Below are 8,058 nucleotides of genomic sequence, written 5' to 3' on the forward strand. Positions count from 1 at the left end.
AAAGAAACTATGAGAGGCTCTATAACTTGGTAAAACAGCTAGAATGTGATAGAACTAGCCAATGAGGTGTGCTCTCTCTTTTTCTTCCTTTCTTTATTCTTCCCTTCCTCCTTTCTTTCCTTTCATTCAATTTACATTTACTTCTCATTCTCTTCTTCCTCCAAGCTATTTTTTCCTTCACTTTCCCCTTGTGTCTCCATCTCTTTTTCCCATTTTAGACAGAGAAAACTCAATGAACCATTCCTTTCTAAACTGTGTCATTGGAACATATTTTTAAAAATAGGATTCAAATAATACTATTTTTTCAATTTACTCTTGTTCTCAGCTACTAAGGGACTAGATACTGGCATTCTTTGTTCTTCTTGGTTTGTCACTAAAGACTAAGTGCAAGTCATTAAGATTCAGAGAGTTCAAGCTGATTGTGCCTCATTCATTCAATTTCCAAGGCCACACAGTGGTGTGGCTAATTATTGTCTAGAAGGCACTTGAAGTTCCTCAGATGAAAGTGGCCACGGAGGAGCAGGAGCCATTACCATAATCACAACTGCAACACAAACACTTTTTCACAGAAGGTCACACACGCATGAACCGAGTCACATGGTTTGATAGTGAGATTAACCTCATAGAGCTAAATATGATGACTTCTGCACCACCACGTATCCTAACTATCCAGGATCTGAAGGAACAAAGGGCCCTGGGCAGTTTCTGTCAGGATTTCAACTCTTCTTTCCTGCATCTTCTGGTAAAATCCGACAAGGCCTTGAAGAATCTGTTCATCTACCTAGAGCCTCAGATTGATTGCAACCTTCCTGGGTCATGCGAGGGAGTAAGATTGACATTCACAGGACATATCAAATTTAAGGAAGTTGTCCCTGACCCCGTTCCCCTCCCTCCTTCTCTTTCCTCACATTTCCATGTTTCAGTTCTGCCATTTCTAGTTCAGAACTCTCCCTGCATCCCAGGAAAAGAGGCCTTGCCTGCAGATCTCAACAACAACCTTAGCACTTGAAGAGGCTACACTGTGAAAAGCACAATAAAGGATCAGCCTGCATTTTAACTGTTATGGTTTGTTTGCTGTATCATGTTGTGATGGTTCACTCTCAAGACACAGAATCTGTGACTTGCCAGTGAGGGGTTTGATCACACAGTAGGTGCACTCACTGCCACAGAGAGCTCAGTGACTCTGCTGGCACCCTGAACACCTTCCCTGAACTCTCAGGGAAAATGACCTCTGCTCGCTATGCCCTGTTATAAACACAGGACCACAAGGGATGAAAACTTTTTTTCTCTCTTATCAGTGAGGATGCTTAGCATACTTGATGTACAAGATTACATTGGAAGATGTCCAGCTTCTGCTTAATGGGCAAGTCCACAGAGAGGGGAGATCAAAGGCATGGAACTTCCAAACTGCAGTCAAATTTAAGAGTCTGAGAGTCAGGAGGGCAGATTAAAATAGGCTTTTCTTGCAATAACATTTGGAGGTCTGTTCTGCATTGCTCAATGTTTAATCCAGCCAGAAAGCTGGGTTACAGAGAGCTTCTGCGGGCTTCCAGCTCCCAAATACATCTCACAAGCAACAGGACTGTTGCTTTGATGAAGTGTTCTCTCAGAGACTGTTCTCTTTTCCCAATAGGGGACCCAGTTCCTTATCAGCACTTTTTTCCCTGTGGCAAAAGCTGCAGGACAATAAATACAGCCAGCTTTGGGAAAAGAATCTGTAAAACACGACATTCAGAAAATTGGTGCAAAGTGAATCACACAAACTACCTGATATATATATATATATATATATATATATATATATATATATATATATATATATTTGTATTGTGTTGGCAACTCCCTTCTCTGAGGAAGGTCTTTGGCTTCATTATTAGGATTAGTGTTATTATTGTTATTATCATCATATTTATTTTATTACTATTATTATTATTAATTTGTCATCTGCTATTGCAAAGATCAGAAACTGTAAATTCTTAGAAACCCAGGGAAAGAAGTGGCCCGATGCCATACCTGCAGTTGTCAGGAGCATTCTGAGCAAGAAAAGCCTTATTCTTCTTTTCCCCTTTTTAAAAATTGTTGTTCTTATACAGTTGTCCCATTTTTTCCCCCATTGCTCTCCCCTGCCCTGCCTACCCCACCCTTACTCCCACAGTCAGTTCCCACCCTGTTGTCCATGTCCATGGGTCATTTATACTAGTTCCTTGACTAGATCCTTCCCCTTCTCTACCTCCCCTCTTCCCTCTCGTCACTGTTAGTCTGTTCCTTGTTTCAGTCCCTGGTTCTATTTTGCTCATTCATTTGTTTTGTTCACTAGGTTACTCTTATAGGTGGGAGCTTATGGTATTTGTCTTTCACTGCCTGGCTTATTTCACTTAACATAACACTCTCTAGTTCCAGCTATGCAATCATGAAAGGCAGGAGTTCCTTCTTTCTTTCCGCTGCATAGTATTTTATGGTGTAAATATACTACAGTTTTTTGATCCACTTATTTACTGATGGACACTTAGGCTGTTTCCAGCACTTGGCTATTGTAAATTGAGCTGCTATAAACATTGGGGTGCATAGAAAAGCCTTATTCTTAACACACTATTGTGTGGATACCAGGCTTCCTTCTGTAAAGGCTCAAAAATGCTTAGAAAACTTTTCATCTATTGTTTGAATTTTTTTTCTTCCATCTGATTTAAATTAATTTAAGGAATCTAGAGTATGTAGTACTGGGTACAAACAAGAAATACACAAATGTCATTTTAGAGAGCTCTTAGTTCAAGAAGGAGTAAATCCTCTGGAGAGCTGTCATTTCCTTCTTATGTATAAACACAACACTTTTACCTCTGGCCAAAGCTTTAGACATTAACTGTCACACAGGGGCACCATCTTAGCTTCTTCTGGCCCCACCTTAACATCCTGAAGAGGCATTTATTAGCAATGTCCATTTGCACGTGGGGAAAGCCAATCAAAAATTTGCCTGAGGACACATAGCCATTAGCTGGGGAGGCAAAAGTTAAACTCTGGTAACTCCTGATTCTAAACTTAAATCATGGCTGCTCATCAACAATCCTGGACACAAAACAGGTCTGAAAACACTGTTCTATTCCTGTAAAAACTAAGTTGGCAACAAAAATTAACCAGAATTTAGAGTGTATTTCTAATACTCATTTAAGTCCTTTATTCTGAATATGTATAAAATTAAGTATAGAAATATTAATGTGTTTTAAAAACAGAATACTGCCTCCATCCCTGCAGGTGATGTCATAAAATGTGGTGAACACACACATTACTTTTCTAAAATTAGACAAAAAGTGAACTCTGAAACACATATAGGCTCAAGGGTTTTGCTTAGGGGACTGTGGACATGTATTATAACTTATGACAGTTCAATTTATGTTTTTGTTACTTTATGATGGTGTGGAAGTGACATGTATTTAGTAGGAACAATACTTTGAATTTTGAATTTTGGTGTTCTCCTTGGCTAATGATATGTGCACAATCCTCTTTGGTGCTAGACAGTGGCAGAGAGCCACAGCCTCCAGTTAGCCACACAATAAATAGGTCAACAACTTATCTTCTACAGTGTACTGTGTTGCCAGCATTTTTTGGATACTGTGTTTTGTGTTTTCCCTTCCCATAATGTCTATAAAACTCCCATCTGTGTCTCATGCTTCTGGTGAGAAGGAGAGGGCAAATACTGTAGAGGTAAAACTCAAGATCATCTCTCAACTGTGGATTAATGAAGTGTTCTGAACATACTTAAAGTGGGCAAGACTAAACTATTATGTTTGGTAGATTAGGTATATTAAGTGCATTTTTGACTTAATGATATTTTCAACTTAGAATGAATTTATTGGGACAGAAGACATCTTAAGTTGAAAAGCATCTGTATACACTTATTCTAACAATGTTGCCCTATGACAGTGCCTTCAAATGGCTGTTTAAAATGGAATCATTTAGTTTTTTATGAAGATGACACTGAAAGCAAAGGAAGCCCCTCCCCTCCCAAAGCCAAGACCAAAGCAAAGGCTTTGAAAACAAAGAAAGCAGTGCGGAGAGAAATCCACAATCAGGTCCGCATATCACCTACCTTCTGATGGCCCAAGATACTGTTAAAGGGACCCCAAATATCATCTAAAGAGTACCTCCAGGAGAAAAAAGCTTGACCACTATACCATCATCAAGTTCCCTCTGATGCTGGAGTCATCCATGAAGAAGACAGACAACAACACTCTTGTGTTCACTGTGGATGTCAAGGCCAACTAGCACCAGATCAAACAAGCTCTGAAGAAGCTCTGTAATATTGATGTGGCCAAGGTCAACACCCTGACAAGGCCTGATGGAGAGAAGAAGACATATGTTCGACTGGCTCCCAATTATGATGCTTTGGATGTTGCCACCAAAATTGAGGTCACCTAACCTAAGTTCAGCTGGCTAATTCTAAATGTAAAAAATTTACCCTATAAAAATAAATAAACAAAACATAATAATTTATTTAAACATTTTAAAGTTACTGTGATCCTTGAATCAGAGTTAGCCCACAAATTATATGCCATTCAATGGATTCTTTTACCTTTTTGTAGCTCTCATGCTCCTCCTCCAATTTTATAGATGAAGCTTTTAAAATACTCCACACATTTAAAGGAAAAAAAAATGATATGCTGAATAAATTCAAGTGCTTTTTCTCTTTTATACCTTCTTACAGAGGAAAATTAACTCCTCTGTCAGAGTATAGAGACTGTATTGTCTTCAATAATCAGATGAGGGCAGAGTTTATGACTGGGGGACTCAGAGGCATGTAGCTAGATCTGGCTGCAAAAATCAAAAGGTTTGTGTCTGAAATATTTCTAGAAAAAATTAAGCTATTCACATCTCAACTAGACTGTTTTCTTTCTTTCTTTCTTTTTTAATTAAACAGATTTAAAATAACCATGAGGACTAGGTTAACAAAGAAGCTGTAAAGTCTGATTATTATTTCCTGGCACCACTGGACAATCAAAATGCTCCTGAAGGTTGAGAAAGTGTCTCTGATTATGGAGTGTTTCTTCTTCCCAAGATGAGGGGAAGGTGCATACCAATGCAGTGAGACTTGTCTTGAATCAGTCCTGTGACTTACTGGCTGTGCCACCGTCATTCCCCAAATCATGGCTTATTCTGAGATTTGAAAACCCTAGATGTTAACTGCCTGTCGCTTTCTCTTGTCCCTCTGCCATTACGTTGCATGTGTTTATGTTTTTTGTGACTCCTGCCCTCATGGCTCTGCCTCAGATTCAAACTCCACAGCTCTTTCCAGACAGGAAGGTCACATTGTGCCCTGGGCAAATGTCCCTGCATCAGACACCAGGGCTGTCTCTCGCCTCACCTCACTATAACCTGGCTATTACAATATTTGCTCTTTATTTCCAATCTGCAACCTTCCTGCATGGTGTGTCACTCTCTAAGCATGTGAAGGAGTTTCACTGAATAGGAGGCTCCCCTTTTATAATTTTTAAACATGAATCCCCCTACTTCTGTAATCCTGAAGTGCATTCACATGTGGAGCTACTCCAGGCCTCTCCTGGCTGAATTCTTCCTCCAGGTCCCCCAACCTCCTCTGAAAGGTCCCTCTGAGAGACCCTGGGGAATAATGACCTGCCCTAGACTCCTACAGAGATGAGGCTGAGGGCACAGTGCACTCTTCACTTCCAGACAGAGCTGTCTTCACAATCCCAATCGGATGTATTTCCAGACTACACTTGAATTTAACCAGAGTAATGTTGCTTTTTATTAAAGCAATGCCCTCCAAATTTCCTAAGTGAGACCCATTCCTTTGTAGCTCACTGACTGGAGGCTGCCTTCAAAGGGCCATCTTGGTCTTTGGTGACTCAGTGCCTTCTCTTCTTCTCAAAGGGTGACCTTCAATGGGTAAATCGGGAGGTCTGTCAACTGCAGAGGTGGCAAATGTATGTAAATTTAAATTCCCTACCTTTTCTTATTTACCTGTTTTTCTTCTGTCATCTTGTCATCTGTCATCTTGTCATCCTGAAACCACATTCCTGTTTCTCCAGAGGTATCACTGTTTTTACCCCTCTGGAGTCTCCTGTTGCTTAGGAGGCAGAAAATATGGATGTGAATCTCGTTTTTGACACTGTTCATCATTCTGTATCTCAGTTTTCATTGGCAATGTGGGGATTTATTTCACAGGTTTATGGGAGAATCCTTACTTCATCAGGATAGACTATCCAATCAAATGGAGATGTTGCATTCGATCTGATCAAAATTAGGCAATAGACTTTGAAAAACCCTTTCATCTGTTTATTTCCCATTGAAGGTGACATTGATAGAAAGTTGTCCTGATGAATGGTCATAATTGCTGGAGACGCTAAGGGTGTGTTGATCAAATGAGTATTGTAGGCCTTTGTTACTCTCAGAACCAGACTTACCAATAATCAGGCCCTGGTTCTATTTCCTTAGCTCACAGTTGCATTATCCAGTGATTACACAAACTGAAAATGTCCACATTATAGCCAAATATATCAAGAGACATGAGCCAAATGTGATTTTAATACACTGGCATAATATAATATATCTGACTTTGAAAAGTACCCCGCATGATTAAACCCCTTCACTTTTACTAAAGAGGGATAATTTGTTTCAGATTAAAGTCAAAGCAATGAAGCTACTTATGGAAAATGACCTTCCTTGTCCTTACACATATCAAGTAGATTCTTAGAGAAGCGAGCCCAGCAGGAATTCCATTTAACTAACTGACTGAATCCACAGGACTCTAAGAAGCCATTCCTTACTTCTGTTACTCTAAGCCAACCAATTCTGTCACTAGGAGCCCAGGAGTTTTCACAGGGTCACCTTGGTTAGATGACATTTGTTGTACCAGGCACGGTGATGTTACCTTTTTACAGTTTTTAACTACTAGCTTATACTTATACTTTTAATATTTAGTGTGATCCTTGTTTTGATGAAATGTCATCAACATATGATACAATCAGGATTGACAATTTGGTTTAAAATCTAGTTCCCACATCTCAAATAAGGTGGATATGCATAGCAAGTGAGGTAGTTTTACAGCCATTCCAAGCTTTAGTGTATCCCTTTGTGTTTTTATATATTCTTCAGTAGGTCCATGCTTAAGAAGCATCATGGACAACAAAATTTCATTAACTTCTAAAGAATAATTTGGAATCCTATGTGTAGCTGATAGACATAAAACTGTAATAAAGAAATATAAAGATGAAAATACTAGTCTTGGTTTAAATAAGTAATCTTGTGTAATTGGCTGCCTCTAAAACAAGAATACATAGCAAGTAACACATATGCAGCATCGTGGGCTTCTGTGCCCTTATGCAAAGGCTCTTATACAAGTGTGCAGATAAAATATGCATCAAAACATGTATCCTAAAATGAGTGTGTGGCCAGTCTGGCTCTGGATAAAAAAAGACCTCTTCTGTGTCACCTTTTTTTTCTTTTTTCTATATCTGTGATGATTTCTTCTTGTCAAGAGCTGTGAAGGGTCTGCAATTTTACCCAGCTTACAAGCTGCAGTGTTAGCTGTTGCAGCTTTAGTTGCTGGCAGAAAATGTAACATTCCTAGGTCAAAGGTAAAGGACAATTTATTACTCACAGAAATTGTAGTTTCCTGAATATCATCATTTTTCTTGTGCAGGTTCCTCAAAGTTGCAGTTCCCATGAGCAGCATGAACAGGGCCAGGCAATCTCAGCACATGCATTAGGTTGCTGATTATTCCGAAGAAACAGAACCAATGGGACACATTGTCTCACAGGATGTGCAGGAACTCAAGGGGTCCATGAAGAATTGTCCCCCAGCACTTTTTCCTTCCTCCTTAAATCTATAGCATCACATCAAAACTGGAGGCTAAAATAAGGTATTTGTATCACAATGAGATTGATTTTCTAATCATGATCTCTCCTCTCCTGGCTGTTTATATTTTAAAATCAGCATTGCTCATTGTAGAACTGGAGACTTTGTGTTACTGTTACAGAACACTCAAGATTTATTAGGTAAGCTTGGGAGCCAGGACACTTGCCTGTGTCATTCGCGGGCATGTGACA

Source organism: Furipterus horrens, unplaced genomic scaffold (genome assembly GCF_987537825.1).
Source record: "Furipterus horrens unplaced genomic scaffold, mFurHor1.1.pri manual_scaffold_2, whole genome shotgun sequence".
NCBI classification, from domain to species: Eukaryota; Metazoa; Chordata; class Mammalia; order Chiroptera; family Furipteridae; genus Furipterus; species Furipterus horrens.